At 35.8% G+C, this 24027-nt stretch overlaps 1 non-coding gene across 1 annotated transcript; it reads right to left on the bottom strand.

Moving 5' to 3' along the window:
- Positions 1-1101: 1101 nt before the first annotated feature.
- LOC118995657 (small nucleolar RNA SNORA66) lies at positions 1102-1234 on the bottom strand. The gene has a single exon (XR_005068347.1). It is a non-coding gene; the product is annotated as a small nucleolar RNA SNORA66 (small nucleolar RNA).
- Positions 1235-24027: the final 22793 nt, after the last annotated feature.

Genomic DNA, 24027 nt, shown 5'->3' with positions numbered 1-24027 from the left:
TAATTTCTCTTTAGGTTGAGGAAATATAATACTTTCAGCATTTTTTTCTATTGCAGGTTTGTGTTTTAAGAATGCCTTTATTTCAGCTTCATTTCTTTTACTCGTTTTACTTTTATTCCAGTTAAAACAATAAACACTACACATTTGATCTAACTCTCATTGTTTAAAGGGAAAAATATATAGAAAAGGGTCCTGTGAGATTTAGTTTTGTGCTAAATAGGGGAATGATGAAAAAATTTGACTACATTACCTTATAACACTCAGATTCCTTCCTATATATAATAAGGTCCATGATTTGTTACTCACATTAATCTACTTCATGTCAAGTGACTGCAAAAATTAAAAAAACACAGACACAACTTTATTTTTGAAAGGTATTTTCACTATCTATAGAATTCTGAATTAAACGATTTTTTCTTTCAACAATTTAGATATGACATCTAGCCTCCATTGATGAGAATTTAGTCATTATTCATATTTATTGCTCCCCTGTATGCAGTGTGTTGACTTTTGTTTTTTGTCTCCTTTCAAGTTTTCTCTTTATGTTTGGTTTTCAGCAGTTTGGCTATGATGTGTCTAAGCTTGTTTTCCTTCGTATTTTTCTGCTTTGGGTTTCCTTGGCCCCATGAATCTATAACTGAATACTACTTACAAACTTTATTTAAAAATTGGCCATTTTTTTCTTCCTCATTCTCTCACCCTACTCTTTTTAAATCACCAATTACCTCAATCTTAGACCACTCAATATTGTCCTGATCACTGAGTCTTTCTTTTAATTTTTTAGTATGTTTTCTTCCTATCCTTCTGACTTAGTCATTGCTATTGATGTAACTTCAAATTCAGTGAAAACTTTCTGTCCTTTCCCGATCTCCTATTAAACCCATCCATTGAATTTTCCATTTCAGGTTTTAGGTTTCCTTTTCTAAGCTTTCTATTTGGTCTTTTAAATGAACAAACAAACAAGCAAACAAACTTCTATTTACCTTCTGATACTTCCTATTAGTGTATTTATTATGAGCACGGTTTTTGTTTAAGTATTTGACCATATGTCTAATAGTTGATCTTTGATTGCTAATTTCATTATATGGGTCATTTCTTTTACACTGTCCTAGAATAAAATGGACGACCTCAGTAGCTTCTGGGGCCAATACATTTCCATCACCACAATTACTTTAGCAAACCTGGTTCCCTTCACTTCTGCAACATCGTGCAGAGTTAGTGATTGAGTTTGCACTATATGGGTCATTTTAGAGTTCATTCTATTAACTGCTGGTCTTCTCTAACAAGAATCACATTTCATCATTTCATATCTAACACATTTTGATTCTTTAGTAGACATTATGTTGTTAAAGACCCTAGATTGTGTTTTCTTCCTCCAAACAGTGTTGATTTTGTCATCGTAGGCAGTTTACCTTTGCAGGCTCAAACTCTGAGATGGGCAAGAGTCGAACTCTCTGTTCAATGATTTGAGCCTTCCATACATTGCTCCTGGAGACTTCCCAGTACATGCCTACGTTGAAGGTCTGTCAGGTGTTTGAATGGAGTTTATGTACAGATTCTGGAGCTCCTCTATCTTTGTCTCTCTCGTTTCTGAAAATTCTGTCTATAATTTCCAGCTCCTAATGCAACCTAAATTTTATCTTCTGACTCTTCAAGACAGTAAGACTCTTCTGCATTTTGAAGATTGAAAAGTGCCCCCAAATGAAAAGGTGTTTAATTATTCACTTCAAGAGTCAAGTCACCTTCATTTTTATCTGCTTTATACTTGCTTCCCCCACACATCTTAAAAAGAAAATGTTTATAATGTCAATGAAAAAATACCTAAAAAGACAGTTGTATTAGAATCTATTAACAAATACAGTGATCGAATAAAATTGGTGATTAAGATTCCATAACACTGTAAATTATATTTGAACTCAGAAAAATCATGTTAAGTATCTGTGGCAGTAAATCAGAGGCTATCGTTGCAGGTGAAATTTTAGGTTAGAAAAAATAAAATTAATATTCTGTTATTCTGTTTATCTATACTGTTAGAAATGAGTATGTCCACAAAATTACTATGTGCAAATATGATTTGCACTGCTAAATGGATTAAAGTTTAACACATTCCAATTGTAATAGTTGAACAATTGAGTTAACAAAATGGAGATATATAATCTTTATTCTTTTGAACTATTTCTACTGAATATAAATCATATACAATACCTAAAAGTCATCCATGTTACTGCAACTAAATAATGACATAATAAATTACACTTCTTCAATTATGTCGTTTACCTCTAATTTCAAACTGATTTGTAAAGTAACATAAAACAGACATCAGAAATGGGAGGATCAGAGATTCATGTTTCTCACTATGAGGTTTTGAGAAATATATTTTATTCTTTTAATAGGCATAGATGAAGGGAGAAGCTTTCAGATTTTTTCATTACTTATTTATTGCATTTCTGAGAGGCCTTTGAAAACTTACCATGGTATTTAACCTCAGAGCAGTTACCTTTATTTATTTTTTTTCTAATTAGATTGGATGTTAAACTGTGTTAAAAAATTGGCGAGGTTCAATTTGTGGCTCAAATGTGGTGGTATTAAGTCAGATTATCATTTATCAAGCACAGTTATTGGAAGCATTTACCCTTGTAAATACTCTGTATTAGTCAGCAGATGGCATGCATTGTACATTGACTCTTCCACTCTGTTGTCGAATGTATTTTTGAAGACAAAGCATCTGGTTTTCTCAAAAAGACACTATCTCCTCTTTTGCAGTTTAGTCTTAATTTGTGAACTATTTAGTAATAATCGGAGAAGGTGACATTTCATCTTCATTTAGTTTGTATAGCAGATTCAATCAAGTATGCCATGAATAAGATGGGATAAAAAATATATTTAGCAATTCCTTAGCACGCTTTGGCATCTAGAAAAAACAGTCCTGAGCAATTGTTTTCCTGCTCTGGCTAGAGGCTTGCACAGGAGGACAGAAGCCTCTTGGTTGCAGTTTCTGAACACCTTTCATGAATTTCAGGAATATAAAACCATTTCCTGTTGTGCATGGATAACTGCATAAATCCAAAAGCTAAGAAACAAGTAAATCAACCAAAGGAAAATAAATTTACTTCTAAGTCATCTATTGAAGATAACACTGTAACAGCCTAATTGAAAAATCTGTTTTTGTCTAAAACTATGCACACGTTTATAGGCTTCCCTTTGAGTGGTTTCAGAGGAGAATTTGGCTGGTAAACACTCTAGCCTAATGTAGCCCAGCATATTTCTTGTCAAACTGATATCCATCTGTCAGCCTGGCCTGATGCCTATTCCCAAGGTACTGGGTGGCTTTTTGCAGGGCACAAGCTGTGTCTGTTGAAGTTATCTCCAGAGAGCTGAGTTACACAATCTATGCAAGTGAACACGTAGAGACAGATACACAAACTATATACACCTCTCCTGTCAAAATGGAGAGAGTAGTAGACATTTGCTTTCCTTGCTACCAGAGGGTGTTTTTTTAAAGTGTGTTTAACACAGAATGAGTCTCTTCAGCTAAGACAAATGCCCCTTTAAAAATGAGTTTGCTTTAAATATTGTATTTGTGGGAAGCAGAGTAAGTAGATTTTGTTATAATATTAAAGTCCTTCATTCCTAAACATGGAGTTTAATTAAGTAGCTATTGAAAAGCAAAGAAGAAACAACAAAAACTTACCATTTTGCCTTAGATTTGGATAAATGAATTGAAATATATTCCCCTGAAGAAGTGGCAAATATATAAAGATATATAGAGAGGTATTAGTTATTGTATCACTTACCAGTTTAGATCTATGTTTCATTTGAAGAAATGCTTCCATTTTCAGAAAAGATTAAAATATCTCAAAAAACTATATTACCTTGGCACTAAAGGACATTGGAATTTGATTATTTTTTTCAGTGTTGCTGTTTAGAGTTGTAGGAGATAAAGGTCATTAATAAAATGTTACTTCTGAAACTTGTTTGATAGTCTTTGAAAGACTTTCTAAATGTTAAATGATCAGCTAAGAAGAAGAAAAAGATTCTTGATGGTCCTGTGTAGGTAGGATCTGGGTGTGCATGTGGGAATTCTGAGTGGGACTGCCATTCTAGCTGCTGGCTTCCAAAAAGGCTTAAAAGTAACACCGTGTTGGTAGTTATTGACAGATGACTGCGCTTTGCTGTCCGTTTCTTCCATACAATGGAGTGCTGGGAGCATTTTTGTTGGGATGGGCATTTTCCTTTTATTTATTTTTATAAATTAAATATGTTGAGGGTAATGTTGGTTCATAACATATATAAGGAAAACTGGGGCTCATATGAGGGGTGGAGAGCTATGTATGAACCAGGTAAAACTGTAGCTGTTCTGTGGACCTAAGCGACCTCAGAGAAATAAATCAGTTTTGTAAGAGGAGCTCCATGTACTTGAGGGTCATGCCCTGAGATTTTTGTGGTCAAGTGGCTTGCATTCCAAATTTCCTCTGGGCTAAGGCAGCACTGATTCAACAGCTTGAGAAGAAATTATGTTCCTGGTTTGAAGGAATTTATCCCATACAGGTGCCTTGTTTATTTGTCTCATACGGTTTATTGGGTGCTTCAGGAAAACCTGTTTTCATTGGCAAATAAACTGACATGGTAAGAAGAGGTCACCAGTTCCCTCTCCAAGTGACAGGAAATGGATGCCGTGAGTGCTGTGTGTCAGCTTCACTGTCATGACAAGAGATATAAAAATCAAATTGTCACTCTTGCCTGCTGGTTGTAGGTGACCTGCGGCCATGGGCAGGTAGCGGGAGGTGCCAGATATACTAGGATTTGGCACCAGGCCTCTTCTATTATGCTTAGAAGCCAGTTGGCTGGGTACTAGGGAAAACTGGGGAGATTTCAGCTAATTGGGGGGTTACAATATGGCCATCTAAAATATGCATAAGGAAATAATGTATTTTTATAACTAAATAGAATCAGTTTGATTAAGAACATAAACACATAGCAAATGCATGAATTCACTTCCTGTTTCTCACATTCTCCCATCTCAGCCTGCCTTGGTACACCCCTACTCAGCAAAGGCACTAAGCAGCATGTAATCACGTCACTCTGTCACCAACCAAGTCTCCTTCTCAATGAATTCAGGTGTCTAAATAGAAAGGAGTGATAGCACATTTTCCCCCTCTTTCAGCAGAAAGCCAAGGAAATGCTTTCAGAAAGCTGAAAGCTACACTTTTGTGTCATCACAAATCATCTGTATAATGCTTGGTGCACAAATATTGAGCCTCTTTGTGTCAGCTGTGTATTGCTTGGGTTAGGACAGAAATATACTTTCTATGTCAATGCTTGATTAGGTGGACAATTCCCTGCAAGTGGAAGCTGAGTTACTGGTGAAGAAAGGGGTTGTGCTGAAGATAGAACAGAAGCCCTTGTGAAATAATTAATGTTATTTGTGGGAGAAAAATCAGTATTTTACCACAAAACAGTATGAAGAAACTTGAAGTTTACATGTAGTATGTTTTCCAAAAACTTCAACTATTTTAAATCATCAATTTAGACAATAAGTCTGTGACACAGTTCAAGAAATAATCTTTCTAATAAATAAAAATACCAATGTTGCAGTAAATTAGAATTTTTACTTACTGCACACCTATGAGAGACACCAGGCATTTTTATATTCAATGAAAGTCCTTCCTGATACCATCACAATTGTGCAAGCTATTCCCAGTTTACAGATGATTAGCCCTAAAACAGAATCTGATCTATACCTGGGAATCCCTAGTTCAAAACCAGATACATTAACTCCAAGTTTAAGTCAATATTTAACATACATTCTTTGTTAGTATCCTAAATCCAATGTATGTATATATGCTTTAAGATTAAGGTGAGTGTACTGTTTTGATTGAGTTTTCCATCTCTATGATCAAAGTCATTGCTTAACTTGCTGTCAGGGTTGGTGGAATATCTGCCAGTACATCTGCTGGAATATTGCCATTGGAATGTACTAGTGTTTTCTTTTTTAACTGCCTGGAAAAATATATTGTTTGGTTTACAATGAAACCCTAAGGCAATGGAGTGAGTTTATTCACACATAAAATCACCATACTGCATCCTGTATTTGGTTGTAAGAAGCTTGGTGGGCCACAGCATCTGGACAATAAGGGAATTAGTATTGATGGGGGACAGTCTTTGGAATACTGAGAATTTAACTAGATCTTTTATTTAAAAATGCACACCACACCATTAAAAATTGATGATCAGGTCATCAGAATTTCAAACCCCATAGATTCCCATCATATTTTTAGTAACTCTCACCTGCAGGCTGACATATTTTAAAATAGAGCAACCCCGCATCGGGGCATGTGCACAGTGAAGGGAAGCATCACAGAAAACCTAGAGCACATTAAGGAAGGAGTATTGAAAACCTTTAAGGAGTGCAGAAAGTGTGGGAGGGCTGACTTGGAGAGTAGAAGTAAGATGAGGAGGTGTGAGGCTTCCTTTAAATAAGAGTATCTATAAAGTGTTAGAATTTGCAAAAATGTCTTGGTAGTAGCAAAGCTTCTCCTGTTTTGGATTGGTTGTGAGTTTAAAGTACATAGAGACAGATTTTTTTAAACTACCAATACTGTCTTTAGTTTTAATTTTTATTTTTCTGTTCTTTTTATTGCATTTATTGAGCTGCCATTGGTTAATAAAATTACATAAGTTAAAACAATCTATACATTGAAGCCAGTTCCTATCAAGATACCACTGGCATATTTAACAGAACTAGCACAAACATTCCAAAAATGTATATGGAATCACAAAAGACACTGAATAGCCACAGCAATCTTGAAAACAAAAAGAACAAAGTTGCAGAATCATGCTACCTGATATCAAACTATACTACAAGGTCATAGTAATCAAAACAGCATGGTGCTGGCATAAAAAGAGACACATAGATCAATAGAACACAATAGAAAGCCCAGAAATAAACTTATGCCTTTATAGTCAATATTTGACAAAGCAGGCAAAACATGCAATGAGATACAGATAGTCTATTCAATAAATGATGTTGGAAAAATTGAACATATAGGTGAAAAAAAACTAGAGTACCTTCTTAGGCCATACAGAAGAATAAACTCAAAAAGGACTAAAAACTTAAATGTTAGATTCAAAACTATAAAAATCCTGGAAGAAAACATTGGCTGTAAAATCTTGGACATTTTTTGTAGCAATATTTTTTCTTATATATTGCCTTGGGCAAGGGAAACAAAAGAAACAGTAAACAAATGGGACTACATCAAACTAAAAACTTTTTGTACAACTAAGGAAACCATCAACAAAATGAAAAGACAGCCCACTGAGTGGAAGAAGATATTTGCCAATGACACATCTGATAAGGGGTTAATATCCAAAATTTACCCTAGTATGCCGAGTATAATATGCACTCTCATTTTTGGCCCAAACTTTCAGGAAAAAACTTTTGTTTTGATTTTTAAGTTTAATTATTTATTTATTTATATTTAGATTAAAACTGACTATCATAGTCCAAGTTATTATTTTGCACATGGATATCCTTACTGCTTTTTAGAGTTACACTTTTAACAGATAAGCATAGTTAAAGATATTTATATTGATACAGACTTAGTACTATCCATGTATAATGCACATCCTTATTTTTCTCTCAAAAATGTGGGGCAGAGCCCTAGCTGGTATGCCTCAGTGGATTGAGTGCTGGACTGTGAGCCAAAGTGTCACTGGTTCTATTCCCAGTCAGGGCACATACCTGGGTTGTGGGTCAGGTATCCAGTAGGGGGCACTTGAGTGGCAATCACACATTGATGTTTCTCTTCCTCTCTTCCTCCCTACCTACCCTTCTCTACAAATAAATAAATAAAATCTTTAAAAAGTTTGGGACAGAAATTTCACATTATACATGGCAAAAATAGCTCATACAACTCAACACCAAAATAATCCAAACAATCCAATTAAAAAAATAGGCAAAGAACCTGAATAGGCAGTTCTTCAAAGCGGATATACAGATAACTCATATACATATGAAAACAGGCTTGACATCACTAATCATCAGAGAAATGCAAATTAAAACTGCGATGAGATATCATCTCACACCTGTCTGAATGGCCATCATAAACAAATCAATAAACAACAAGTGCTGACAAGGATGTGGAGAAAGGGGAACCTTTTTGCACTATTGGTGGGAAGTGTGGTGTAGCCACTGGAAAACAGTATGGAGTTCCCTCAAAAAATTAAAAATCAAACTGCCTTGTGACCCAGCAATTCCACTTCTGAGAATATATCCAAAGAAATCTATAACGGTAATTCACAAGAATACAAGCACCCCTATGTTCATTGCAGCATTATTGACAATAGCCAAGATTTGGAAGCACTCCAAGTGTCCATCAGGTCCATCAGTAGATGATTAGCAGATATAAAAACTATGGTATATTTTTTATACCACAATGGAATATTATTTGGTTATAAAAAAGAAAAATCTTACCGTCCAAGATAGCATGGATAGACCTAGAGGGTATTATGCTAAGTGAAATAATGCAGTTAGAGAAAGGCAAACACCATATGATCTCACTTATATGTGGAATCTAGTGAACACAATAAACTAACAAAATAGAAACAGACTCACAGATAGAGAACAGACTGATGGCTGTCAGAGGGAGGAGGGGTTGTGGGGCTGGGTGAAAATAGTGAAGGGATTAAGCAAAACAAAACAAAACCAAAGTCATAGAGACAGACAGTAGGGTGGTGATTACCAGCTAGATAGGGGGTGGGGAAGGTAGAAGAAGTTAAAGGGGGTTAAAGGGTGACAGAAGGGGACTTAATTTGGGGTCATGAATGCATAATACTAATGCTATCTTTAAAAACAAAGGTCAATATGAAATATTTTTTTGCTTGGTATTCAATCTAACTTATTTGCTAACACTCCACTTAGCATTAAAAGCATAATATACTCACTTCCTACTTTGTAGCTCCATATTTACTTTGTATTATACCATATTTGTATCACTTTTTTTCCCCAAACACAATATGTTCAGTCTTGCTTTTTTTCTCTCTAGTACTACTGCCATTGTGTGACATGCCCTACTCCAGTTCCTCCTGTTTTCCATATGTTAAAGTGTCCCTGATCTTCAAAAGTCATCTCTTTCAAAGTGCCTTTGTGGATACCCACACAAGCTGTGTCTCATCAGTTTTTTTCTTTGACTTATTGTATGTGTAAATTATCTAAATTATGAAGTATTCTAGCATTTTTTTCTTTGGCATTATGGTTTCTAGTCTGACATTATGACTTTTACATTCTATGATCTCTCTTTTTTTCTGAAAATTAAGGTGATGTTTGGGTCATGTTTCCTGGCACCTTTCTCATTTTTCCATATAAAAAATGTCTCAAAAGTTACAGTTGCTGGGATGGCTAGTTTCTTCTGCACTCTGGGTATTGTTTATGTATCCTTTGAGAGTTGACCTTGTTCTCTCTTACATTGTCAACTCTCGTGGACTTCAAATATCTCTGGACCATGTTTCATTTATTCTCCTTAGTCTGAAGATCATGGTCCTTGATGGCAAAAATACAATAAAAATAAAATTGATCCCTGGCTGGTCTGGCTCAGTTGATTGAGCACAGGCCTGTGAACCAAAGGATTGCCACTTTGATTCCTAGTCAGGGCACATGCCTGGGTTGTGGGCCAAGTTCCCAGTAGGGGGTGTGCGAGAAGCAACCACACATTGATGTTTCTCTCCCTCTCTTTCTCCCTTCCCCTCTCTCTAAAAATAAATAAATAAAATCTTTAAAAAAAGAGAGGTTCTGCATTCTTAGATGAAAATCACTGGCTTCCAGATACCACATTCTGTTCAGAATTCATCAGGTCTTCTTTCCTGCTCCTAGTACTTAGACATTGAACAAATTTTGAACTTGTACTTTCCCAGAGATCTTTCATCCTTTGGTATACAGCTCATGTTTGTAAACCTCCAGCCAATGTTTTATAGTGGCTTTTACTCTGAATTTTCTAGAAATTGTCCTTTTGTGATCTATAGCCCATTTCAGCCTCAATTCATCCCTTAATTTCAGCTGGACATTTGCATCTGATCCAGTTACTTTCTTCCATAGTTTCAGCACTTCTACTTCATCCTCAATTTTCTGCTGGATGGAATTTAGCACCTTTGTCTTTCCAATTGGCAGAATAATGGAATGATCAGCACTGAAGTTAGGAATTTATTGTATAATCTACACTTAACCGAATGTGACTTCTAACAGATGGCCAGATGCTGCTATGTTGCCTCTCTCTGACAGCTTTTAAATATGCATTAATGAGAGATTTTCTTTGTTCTTCCTTGCAGGTCAAGGGTAATCACAGTAAGCATTAGGTTTTAGTCCATTCATTCTCTTCAGGAATCATGTCCATTCTCCTCTAATATCTGCTGTCCCTTCTATCTCTAATTTCTCTCTTTCATGAATGTTTCCTCTGCTTAAACATATTTTTAAAAATAGCAAACTTGAGTCTGTCCTGTAATAATGAATGTCTAACTTCTCTCCTTCCTCCTCAACCCAGCTTCCTACTGAAATAGGTTGTACTTATTGTCTTCACAGTTTCTTGGTTACTAATTTATTTCTCACCAAAAGAAATGTGGCTTTTATTGTCACCTTTTTTAGAAAATAGTAATAAATCACTAAATCCAATAGCCATTTTTAATCCTTATTTTCTCTTAAAATCCTTTCTCAGATTCCTATAGAGACTACTCATATTTGTTTTCTTTGTCTATCTGCCAATTACTTCATCTCCCAATGTGAGTTTCACTTCTTCTCACTACGGTTAAATTTACTAAGTGCCCCTAAGGTAAAGGTTTATTTTTAGATATTGCCTAGATTTTACATATTCATCCTATGTATTCTTCCAGGGAAATCTCACCCACACACATAGCTTCATCTAGTCCCCAAATTCTGTTGATATCTTAATGCATACATATAATCTAGAATTCATTCTTGAATTCTAGATACCTGTATCCACTGTTTGCTGGCTTTGCCTGTTCTAGAAGCTTTACAAATTGCTAAAGCCAAAATCCTCAAATCATTGTGTAGTCATTGCCCTGATGTTCTTGATCAGGCTGATCTCTTGACTTTCATGCTATTCAATTTTAGATCTTCTTCTAGATATCTATCTCCCCATCCAAATCCTAATTTCATTTTAGTGTTGCATTAGATGGGAGCAGCATGCCTTCTAGTGGTGTGGAGGCTGTGGGGTTCACGTGTAAGTGTTGAGGACAGGAGAATGGAGATGATATAATATTGACTCTCTGCCTGTAAAAGTAATCATTTTCCCTGATACTGGATATTACCTAATCCTAAACATTTCCCTTTCCTTGTCTCTTGTGACCATATTACAGGTTTAAATAATTTGGGTGATGTTAGAGCCCAAACTGGCAGTTAGTTTTCATTACTGTGAACCAAATACATGACAGACAGTTATTTAATTCTTACAACAGCTATGAACTGCAAGTTCAGATCACCGTTTTGAAGATTATAAAAAGAAAAAAGAAAAGAAAGGGGGAGGGAGGGAGGGAAATAAAAAGGAAGGAAGCAGACCCTGAGAGGTTAGTTTTCCCGAAGACTGGATTTGAACCCAGGTACCTGGATGCCAGTGTTCACTATCTTTCCACTAGAGCATGTAGCTTATTTATAGGGTTTGACAACAAAAATCTTGTAGGTAACACTTTGTTAATGGATTCGACTAGTTACAAAACTATGAGAGAGACACACAGTCACTAACTTCAAAAATCTTGAATAATTTCTATCCTCAAGTGTCAACATCTCTAAATATGCTAGAATTGCCTTGAAGTATAAACCATAGAGGAGCTGTACTATGAGTTCTGTGATGCTATTATCCTGAAGCATTCAATGCCTAAGTGAAGTTTTAATTTGGGAATATATTTGTTTCACTCTGGGAAGGGTAAAGATTTTTTTCACTGGAACTGTACAAAAGTGAGTATTACCTATGATTGCCTGTAGTTAAATACTGAGAGAAATGGAGCTTTGAAATCCTTTTCAGATTATCAAGTATCTCAAATATTTTTTGAAATCAGTAGGTTTCCTTATGAGGGATGAGACAACCATTTGGAGAAAAAAAATTAAAAAAGCATTTTAAAATGCAGTTAAAAAATTCAAAGTTGAAAAAACTACAAACATTTGCAAACAGAATCACTAAGGTGCATGAAATGTTTCCTTGAAACAAAATAACCAAGCAAATATTACAATTAGAAAACAAAAGAAGAAGGGTTTTCTTTATTTTTGTGGCAGGCGAAGAGTATGTGTGTATCTTCCTAACAGTTACAGCAAACTAATGATTAACAGCGTCAGTCGTTGTAGTGAATTGTTCATTTTATGTCCAAAATCAAATTGTTATTGGTAAATAAATTGCAACTTGGTCAAGAGAGAGTATTTCATAGTGCTTTTGGGAGCCAATATGGCTATTTCTCCAACAAAGATTTAGCATTTCACAAATTGAATTAGAAGTGCATTTGACCTGCTATGAAGGAAAGATGCTCTTGATGGCAGTAGAATTCTTGTCATAGATTTTCTGAGTCTAAAGAGTTATTTCAATTTCAGGTTTTTATACTCTATACCTTTGCCACGTGGGCAGCCAGACAACACCTATAAGATTAGCCCCATTAGGAGAGCTTCTAGATTGAAGCCTCACAGTAGAACAGTAACAATTGGTCAAGGTCAGTTATGCAAAGCAGTGTCAGCATGTCTTTGTTTGAATAATGTGGAATGGGTAGCATTTACATTTCTGTTTCTGGGTGTACTCACTCCGAACCCACCCTCACATATGGAATTCCTCTAAATAAACTCAATGCTGGTAATCATCTGACTCATTAGCAAGTGTTTCTTCCTGCCTGAAACTAAGTGGGTGCAATGGAGGATAGATTAATCTTTAAATCCCGTGGAATACACATCTGCTCTCTTTGCTTTCTGGTTTATTTTTTTTAAATATCAGCAGCATAATTAAAAATAAAAATATATTGCTGTGTCAGTAGAGATGTGCTGGTTAATACACTTGAAAAGGAATATAATCATCCAATAATTAATAACCATACTAATGAAACAGTTTTGTAGAATTTATCCTTTAGTTAGAAGGAAGAACATTTATGTTGAAATTCAGAAAAGTTCCTTAAAATTTCACCTTTCTCTCTGCCTGGAATTCTCTCTCACTCTTACCACTGCTAATTCCTCATTGTTTTCCACATACTTCTCACGCAACCCCAGAACACAGTTATACCTCTCCTCTGAACCTGTAGCTTTTAAAAGATACCACATGTTTGGTACTTGAAATATAGCCTTGTAATAATCTTATTTTTTTGTTTTATAAAATAGTGGATTTACAGAAATTTCCATCTATTTGGCTTAAATCTCCAACTACATAATGATTTCCTAGAAGGTGAGGGTCTATGGTTTGATATTCTCATCCCAAGGATTGGGCTTCTTCACATGGTTCGTCTTTATTTGCTTGTTGGGAATTGATATATATTTAAAAAATCATGATGTAATGTCAGATGATATTATCATAATACCAATTGCCAAACCCTTCAGTCATTAGGAATTTCTATGATGTCCTTCATTTTCATTCTATCAGTGACCCAAGAAGCAAGGTTATCTAACATTACTCTGGCTCTCTTCCCCACAGCACTCTCTATATCCACTGGTCAATCCCTGTATCTCAATGCCCACCTCCCTCAATGCTTTCTGCTGGTCTCTGGAGCTCATGGTATTTCTGCATCAATAAACATCCATATGCCCTTACTCCCTAGATCCCAAATCTCTTTTTAACATTTTCCCTTCATCTCTTGTTCTATCTTAGCCTGACTTCCCACTGAGAACACTGTCCTTCTTTACTGGCTCTTTGATTTCCCAACACCTTCCCTCCTACCCTGGTCCTAGAGACAGGTTCACAACTTGCTTCTTGCTGCCGCTTCCAAACCACATCCCAGACAACTTCCCCCTTCCCCCCAAGTGTGCTTTCCTGTATCTCAGTTTGAGTTGCTTTTGCCCCAAACCTTAGAGCTATTTTTGATTTCCCCATGTCTCTTCCAACTCCCCAGTAAATATTGTAGGTTCTAACTTCAAAATATATCAAGAATGTAACCATTTTCCACCACTGTCACTGCTGCCACCCTAGTCCTAGTCCTTGCCCTCTGTTGTAGATTATCTATAACATGTTCTCAAAGGGTCACCCTGTTAAGCCCTTAAGACAGAGTAATGTCAGTCCTTTTAAATTCTGTTACTTAATTTTTCTCAAGTACAGTTTACATTCAATACTATTGTGTATTAGTTTCAGGTATACAGCATAGTGGTTAGACAGTCATGTACTTTACAAAGTGTTCCTCTGATATTCCCAGTACCCACCTGGCACCATACATAGTTATTACTATACTGACTTTATTCCCTATGCTGTACTTTTCAGTCATTTAATTTTTACCCTCTAATAGCTTTTCCATCTCAGTTTGAGCTAAATACAAATCTCCTACAGTGGCCTAAGGAGGTTTCATGATCTAATCTTCTGCTATCTGTTATTGTTCCACTCCTGCCAACCTTGTTTTCTCCTCCTCCAGCACGCTTGCTCTCATTGGAGCACATCCAGCAGGGGTTTTGTACCTGTCATTCACTATACCTCAAACACCCAGATATCCCCTTGACATTCTCCCATACTCCCTTCAGGTAACCACTCAACTCTCACCTCATCAGTGAGGGATTTTTTGATGACCTTCTATGAAGTAAGTTTCTTCCACTAGCATTCTCTAGCCACCTCATCCTAATTTCTATTTCTCCCTAGCATTTATCACATTTGACACATTCCGTATTTATTTTTCTGTTATTGCCACTAGAACATAAGTTCCAGGAGCACAAGGGTAATATAATTCCTATTCACTCTTCTCTGTGGAGTCCAAAGAGTCCCTGACGTAAACTAAACATTCAGGAAGCATTGTGGAATAAATGAAAAATCAATTGAACTATGTTATTTCTTTTTATCTAAGCACTATTGAGTCTTACTTCCATTTAATAAACTAGTTGTATTTGTATAGAATTTGCTTCTTTAGTAATCTTGGAACTTTAGAAACTTATTAGTCAGTACAGTAAAGTTTACTTTGTCAAAATTAATGTGATTTTTTTCATTTTGAATATATAATATTTATTTTAGTTTTTCCATAGCCATTTTGTCCCCTTATACTCCTCCAGCAATCACAGCCCTGCTGTCCATGTCCATGAGTCATTTTTCTTTTTTGCTTTATCACAAAATTAATATGATTTGTTTAAAAAGAGAAATCCCAGTTTGAAATTCACTTGATATATCTACTCCCAAATACAAATAAAGCATATATAGATTATGTCTCCCAAGTTGTTTTATCAGACCTTAATGCTAGAAAAATATTTCAGACCACCTCAATATATCTATACTTATTTTAAAAATATACTCATAGAAATATACTAATATATGCATTTTTGAAAAACACCAAACTAGAAGCAGAAAAGAAGATAATTATCATCTTAATAGTATTAAGTTTAATAATATTAAACTTATTGTTAATATTATTTAAAATAATTTTGTGACTAGCTTTTTTCTTTACAATTATAGAGGTTTGTTTTCATGTTCTAGAAGCTTAGTTTTTTAATGTACTATAATTTTTTCTGTCTTCCAACATTTATTAGTTAATATCTTAAGGCAAATTGTCCATTTAAGCCAAAGTTTTCTATAAACAACAATGAATGTGAACCTGTTATTGTAGTAGTCTTCTCCATGATTCATATTTTCTTAAACATTGGTGAGAATTAATTAGGCTGACATTTTGGCTTCCTATCTTAGCTGAGAAACCCTTGCTTCTTACTTTTCTCTTGTGCCAGAATTATTTGTAATATCTTCACTCTAATGCTTCTTTTGAGCACTCTTACTAAGTCACATGCATTTTCAAAGTATTACATTGTTTAAAACTAGACAAAATAATCAATGAATCCTAACCAGGTATATAAATTCCACAGATTTCCTTCAGAAGCTTTGGGTAAACAGAGGTCGGGGTGGAGATGCTGGGTTCTGTAATCCCTCAAAATCCTTCATTTACCAACTGTGACAAGTGACTAATGTGAGGTGACAAAATTACTCCTGTAAATCTATAAATTAGTATTATCGATATAGCTTAATTTCTTTGTTATACTTAGAATAAAAATAAGTAGAAATATAAACTGCATTTTTCTCCTCCACACAAACTAGATACTTGTATCTTGCAAACCTTGTGGGTTATACAAATCCCACTGCAGAGAACAAAAGTATAATTTCATGTGGTATTATTAAAGTATTATGTATGTAAAAATCTACATGGAGCAATAGATACTTAAAGAGTTATTAACTGAAATAAAAGTTTTAAAAAGTCAGTATGTATCAGGATGTCAAATTCTTATGTCATTAAAATGCCAGAAACAGTGGGATGTTTGAAACAACACTTTTGAGGTGGGTATGAGGGGTATGCTGGATCTGGGGAAGGGAGCAGTGAATATCTTTTCTGTAACCAATTGAACTCATTCATATCTTTTGTCCTTTGGAAATGATGTTAACTGATATACCACTAAAACTTTAGTTCTATCAAGGGTACCACACTGATCCTGTGCAAAGTTTTGAAATCTTTTCTTTTTTTTTCTCAATTTTTTATTTAATTATTTTTCAAGTACAGTTTTCAGTCTATTACTCCCATCCCATCCCACCCCCCATCCTCCCCCCTCCCTCCCATTTCCACCCTTCTCAGTTGTTGTCCATGTATCCTTTATATAGGTTCCTCTAAATCCCTCCCTTATTTCCCCTGAAATTCCCTCCCCTCTCCCCTCTGGTCACTGTCAGCCTGTTCTCTATTTCAGTGTCTTTGGTTATATTTCGCTTGCTTCTTTGTTTTGTTGTTTAGCTTCCTGTTAGAGGTGAGATCATATGGTATTTGTCCTTCAACACCTGGCTTATTGAAATCTTTTCTATGTATTGAATCCAGAATTGTACATAAATAAATAGTCTTTCACCTGATTCATTGCTGGTGATGGCAGATTCTGCTACCACCCATATAGAACAGGAATTATGTATCTCTACTAACATTTTTATATTTTGACAAACATTTGTTATAGGCTTGTTTAGCAATCCAAGCACATTTTATTTTCAAAGTACTATATTAATTATAAGCAGTCTGTTATGGGTTGAATTTACCCTCTTCATTCACACCTTAAAATCCTAACCTCCAGTACTTCACAACTTGATCCTCATTACCATTTACATGACAAAAAGAGGGGACTGGAACAGATTCTTCCCTCATAGCCCTCAGAAGAGTCTAGTCAAAAACAGATATAAATGACCCATGGACATGGACAGTAGGTAGGGATTGACTGTGGGAGTGGTGAGGTGGAGGGTAGGGGTGAGCAGGGCAGGGGAGGGCAACAGGGGAAAAATTGGGACAATTGTAATAGAACAATAATAATAAAAAAAAGAATCTACCCTGCCAACCCTTTGATTTCAACTTCCAGCATCTATAACTCTGAGACAATAAATTTCTGCTATTTTGGCCACCCAGTTTTAAACTTCCTTCAGTATTAATCTTAGTAATTACAGTATTGATCTTAATTCAGTAGAGCCTATTATAAATGAGGGATTTAATCACTTCCAGAATGACGCAAAGACCTTAGATTTTTTTAAAGTTTTTTTTTATGGTGTGTGAAATATATCTTTTTTTCTTTATTTAATTATTCTTCAAGTACAGTTTTCTGCCTTATATTCCCAGCCTTGCCCTGCCCAGTGCTCCCCACCTCCCTTCCATTTCTACCCCCCACCTTAGTTATTGTCCATGTGTCCTTTATACTTGTTCATGTGAGACCTTCCCCTTTTCCCCTGTGATTCTCTCCCCTCTCCCCTCTGGCCCCTGTCAGCCTGTTCTTATTTCAGTGTCTTTGGTCATATTTTGCTTGCTTGTTTGTTTTGTTGTTTAGATTCCTGTTAACGGTGATATATGGTATTTGTCTTTCACTGCTGGGCTTATTTCGCTCAGCATAATGCTTTCCAGTTCCATCCATGATGTTGCAAAGGGTAGGAGCTCCTTCTTCCTTTCTGCTGCACAGAATTCCATTGTGTAAATGTACCATAGCTTTTGGATCTAGTCATTTACCAATGGGCGTCTAGGTTGCTTCCAACTCTTGGCTATTGTGAATTGTGCTGCTATGAACATCAGGGTGCATAGGTTCTTTTGGATTGGTGTTTCAGGGTTCTTAGGATATACTCCTAACAGTGGAATTGCTGGGTCAAAAGGCACGTTCATTTTTAGTTTTCTTAGAAAATTCCATACTGTTTTCCATAGTGGTTGTACCAGTCTGCAATCCCACCAACAGTGAACTGGGGTCCCCTTTTCCCCACAACCTCTCCAGCACTTGTTGTTTGTTTCTTTGTTTATGATAGCCATTCTGACTGGTGTAAAGTGGTATCTCATTGTGGTTTTAAGACCTTAGATTTTTTAAAAAACATTTTATCTATTATTTTTAGAGAAGGGAAGGGCGGGAGAAACATCAATGTGTAGTGGCCTCTCATGTAACCCCTACTGAGAACCTGGCCTGCAACCCAGGCATGTGCCCTGACTGGGAATCGAACTGGCAACTCTTTGTTTTGCAGGCCTATGCTCATTCCACTGAACTACACCAGCCAGGGCAGAATTCTTTAACTTCTATCACTACCCTCCCATATTTTTAAGTGATTGTATAGCTTATGTATATATTTTAGATAGCACACCACAACAGTTTTATTTTATTTTTTAAACAACTGATATTTATGTATAGTAGTCCCCCCTTATTAGTAGCTTTTCTTTCCAAAGTTTCAGTTACACATAGTTAACCACAGTCCAGAAAATATTAAATGGAAAATTGCAGAAATAAACAGTCCATAAGTCTTAAATTGCATGCTGTTCTGAGTAGTGTAATGAAATCTCACACTGTCCCACTCTGTCCTTATCAGGTCATGAATCATCTTTTTGTCTGGTGTATCCCCACTGCTTAATCTCTCTGTTTGTTAGTAAAAAAAAAAAAAGATAAGAAAAGAAAAGAAAAGAAAAACAAAACAGAAACACCCAGGATCCCCAACTGTTGTCATCCTCTGCTCCTGACATCCAACCTTCAACATTGTCATGGCTCTATATGATCTAGGATCACACAATGCAGAGGGTCCTCCTTCTGATATATGGTCAGAAGGCCAATAGTAGACTAATGCTACATCACATGGCCTATGTCAGTCACCTCAGTTCATCCCCTTATGAAGGCATTTTATCACCTCACATCATCACAAGAAGGTTGTGTTGAGTATAAGATATTTTGAGAAATAGAGGGAGACCACATTCACTTGGCTTTTATTATGCTATATTGTTATAATGGTTCTGTTTTATTATTGTTGTCCATCTCTTACCAGGCCTAATTTCTATGGTAAACTTTATCATAGGTGTGTATGTATAGGAAAAATAGTATATATAAAATTCACTACTATTCGTGGTTCCAGGCAGCCATGGGAGATGGATAAAGGGGGGTCTACTGTACAGCAAGAGTAGCTCTTATATATTAAAAAAAGAAACTCCACAGAACTAGCCAGAGCAACAGCTCTCCCAGCAGATCCTGATATATCTGTTAACCCAAAAGCAGTGATGTTTTTACTTTACACTATATACAGAGAGAAAGTGAGAGAGAGAGAGAGAAACTGTATATATAGTTTGCTACTATCCTTGGTTAAGCATGCACTGGGGATCTTGGAACATAGTCCCCATGGATAAGGGGGACTAAGGTATGTTCATTTACATTTTTGGTTACTCTTTATTTCTTCCTCATACCACATGGGTTCATTTTGATCTGCCTAAGTACTTTCCTTAATGTGTTCATTTGAGGCAACTTGCTGTAGGTTCTGGCAGGCATGATGCTTGGGGCACATAAACTTAATTCAATTTTGAACTGAGATGATTAATAACAGGGCTTCAGTATTTATGCATGGTAATTTATTCCTATTTCCTTCTTATTTCTTTGGCTATCACTACCCAGCCTCTGGAGTGCTCACCAGGGCCCCTTGTTCTCTGTGGACCATATCCTCAGTCTGTGCCCCTTCGGCTCTGCTCATCTCCTCTCAGTCACTGTTTTCTGCTTGGCTTCTTAGGAAAAGCCATATGGGATGTGAGGCCCACTGCTGTGGGGTTTGTTCTCTCTGATATCTTAACCCTTGAGATCTTCCCGGCCTTGGTATTTCACCAGTGTCATCAGGCAGAGACAAAGAGATATGTTTCAGCTCTCCCTGTGTTTATTACAGTTGTCCCTAAATAATAATATTGATTACCTTCATGGATAAGTGCAATTCCTATTTAGTAAGAAAGAAATGCTATGTATATTTCATATTTATTTTCATTCCAAGTTCTAGACAAGAATATGGCAAATTAGAGGAGTAATATCAGATCTTGAGTGACTTCTCAGGCAAAATATTCATCCTTCTTATGTCTGTGGAAATTAAAATTACTACTGTTGAAAAAAGACCATTTGAAAGTAACTTACATCAATGTTAAATTAGAGCCATTTTAGTATGTTAATTAAAGTTGCAAAGAATGAATGATTTTAGAAGGCTTAATTTTTATTCTGTTGCAGCCATTTCTTTACAAGCTTGTTGGTGCATAGAAAAATGTTAGTCTTTTTTCTCAGTATTCTTTACCACTAAGTAGTAAAGCACTTTGTATTATCTTAAAACATGACTTTTACTTAATGCCTTATATACATGCTTGACTTAAAGTAATATTGAGTTCATGGCTGTGTAGAAGGAAAAATAAACCAAAAACAAATTGAAATGAGAAAGAAATGGTTTGAAGTTAATAGAAGGCTTGATAAATACAAATAATCTTAATGAAAAAATAAATTTCAAAGCCATCTCCAAAGCAATAATTTTTACAGGTATATTTTGTTTTAAGATACATATGTGGTCTTATTAACATTAAGTCCCCTTATTTAAGTTCATCTTCTGAATTTCTATCAGATTAGTCATTTAAAAATTTTTAATTTTGTCTTCAAATGGATCTGTTTACTGGTAAATGAACATACACTCCTTGGGTCCATATACTAGAAACCAATTTCTTCATAGTCTATCTAATTCTGGCTGTCTATATCTGCAGCCCTCTTTCTCAACAATGCCCTCAGGACCCTGTGTTCCAACTTCTCCCCAAGAAACTACATTTCTACATTTTATAATGCTGTTGCTTCTTTTTGGATTCCCTAAAGGAAAACCTCACTCTCCACATGGGAATCTCCTATTCATTTGTATGCCCCAACGACTATACTAACTTGCCTAATTTTCCTTGAAAGTTAGTTTTCCCCCTCTCTTCCATATCCATGGCCTTGGTATAAATTAGAGTGATATAATTAGAATTCCTAATTTTTATAGCACTTCCTGTATGGTAAAGAATTTATGTAACAGTCAAAAAACTTGTAATATTGTTGTGACAGATGTATATCTGTGCACATCACTAGATTTTCATGACTTTTTGCCTTATTTCTTTTGATTGTTGAGTGAGGAGAGAGACAAGTTCAAAGACAGAAAGGCAGATATATTAATTCTGGAAGTCTGTATACTAAGATTTAAAACTTTTAATCCAGCGATAGTATTAGAAATCATTTCCCTTCCCTTTTTTGTAAACTGTCTTCAGTGACATATATCATTTTTTAAGGAAATCTAAGCAGGAACCCACAGATTTGTAAAAGTAATCTGCTTGCAAGAAAGACTATAATAACAGTTATTTTAATCTTAGTGTGAATTTGTATCAACTTGCAACAATCTTTAGGAACAGAGAGTTTCACCTCTTAATGTGGAATTAAAAGCTTGGGTTCTTTTTGTCTTTCACCGCCTGGCTTATTTACCATATGATCTCACCTTTAACAGGAATCTAAACAACAAAACAAACAAGCAAGCAAAATATGAACAATGACACTCAAATACGGAATAGGCTGACAGGGTCCAGAGGGGAGAGGGGAGGGAATCATAGGGGGAAAGGGGAGAGACTCACATGAATAAGTATAAAGAACACATGGACAATAATTAAGGTGGGGATGGAAATGGGAGGGAGGTGGGGAGCACTGGGGGGCAGGACTGGGAATATAAAACAGAAAACTATACTTGAATAAGAATTTTAAAAAAAAGCTTCGGTTCTTGTAGAGGAATTTTGGGTGTCAGTAAGCAGGTGGATTCTTGTTGTTTTTGTTGCATGTTTTTATAGACTCCTTAAAACTATCTGATTTTATTTTTACTCTTCTATTGATCAAACTCCCTGTGAACCTCTGTGGTGCCTTTTATTTCATTTTGATTTTTCCACTGGCAAGTAGACCAACTTATCCAATCAGTACCTATTGTGTATCTGGATGTTTTATGATTTGAAAGGCCTCCTTTTCTTATACCATTAACTCTTAGGAGAACTATGCATAACTTTGAAGCAAAGACCCTTGATATTAGAAGTATTTTACTAAACTGAAAATACTCTCTAGTGCGTCATCAAACACTATTCAGAAGCCTGACACCTGCATAATAGTCTTTTCTGTGTGAAGCCATTTTTCAGAGATAATTTATGAATGCCATTTACAATTATTCAGTTCAGTGGTCATAGGAGGACACTCTCAAAACTTAAAGAGGGCAGATTTGGAAATCTACTTAGGATCTTTTATGTGGATAATACAACAGAATAGAGGAAGTCTGCATGGTCTCAAGTAGTTTGCTGTGTATGATTGTTCTAATTTAAGAGGAGAGTGAATTGGTAGTTTGAGCAGTTACAGTAACTTGGGTAGACAAATTATTAACATATTCATATTATTACATTGAGAAAAATCATGCAACTAAACATGGGTAGACAGGAATTGGAAATATGAAAACTTTTTTCATGATGGTCAGAGAGCAGTGTAGCACAAATATGAATGGAAATATTTAAAGGTAGAGCAGGTTTGTTCATTTAATCAGTAGTGTCCAACCTTTTGGCATCTCTGGGCCACACTGGAAGAAGAAGAGTTGTCTTGGGCCACACATTTAATACATTGTGACATGTGATCACAAAAAATTCTCATCATGTTTTAAGTAGATTTACAGTTTTGTGTTGGGCTGCATTCATAGCCATCCTGGGCTTCATGTGGCCCATGGGCTGCAGATTGGACACCCCTGTGTTTAGATACTAGGACTACAACCTCAAATATTTAGGCCTCACCTTCTGTTCCTCAGTGGATATCAGAATCTAGAGGATGAGACAAACAGACAAGGAACAAATGGTAAACTATCCAGGAACTCTGATAGAGGCATGCAAAGAACACATAGGGCGCAGAGAGTATGGCCTCTTAAATAACACTGAGTAAGGTAGAAAGGGCTTGCAAACAACACCAGGGCCAAAGCTGGGACTCTTTCATGATAAATTTGATTTTGACATTGTTGGATTCTAAAACTATGAAAGCATAGTAGGAATAGAAATATGGAAGATGCAGGTAGCATAGATAAGAAAATACAGATAATCCATAATTTTTACCACTTTAAGATACATGTTAGTGTTAGTTTTCAGTATTTCCTTGCATACTTTTTTGCTGATATTTTAAATGGTTGTGTTCTTATTGTATGTGCAACATTTAAAAATTTGACCTTCGAATATAAAATGAACAAGTATAAACAAGGAAGTATCAGATAGTATTACTTGTTATGTAGAGAATTAAATTGTGGTGATGCAATTGAAAGTCACTGAACAGAACTTTAGATTGGGTGGTCAAGGAAGGCTCTTTGTGGAGATGATATGTAACCTAAGAATATATGGCAAGCACTATAATCAGTTGCAGTAAAAACAGCTAAACTCACTTTGAGCCGTGGAAAGTGTGGTGCACACATCTAACAAGACCAAGCTTAGCATGTTAAAGGAATCTTAGTGGCAGGTTCAACAGTAGTCAGAGATGAGACTGGAGAAAGATGTGGAAACAGGACCATACATGGCCTGGTTTTCAGGGCTAGGGGTTTT

The sequence above is a fragment of the Sturnira hondurensis genome, unplaced genomic scaffold (assembly GCF_014824575.4).
Source record: "Sturnira hondurensis isolate 20B ecotype Veracruz unplaced genomic scaffold, ASM1482457v3 Scaffold0010154, whole genome shotgun sequence".
Lineage (NCBI taxonomy): Eukaryota > Metazoa > Chordata > Mammalia > Chiroptera > Phyllostomidae > Sturnira > Sturnira hondurensis.
The sequence above is the reverse complement of the archived record's forward strand: the minus strand, read 5'-3'. Positions and strand labels throughout refer to the sequence as shown.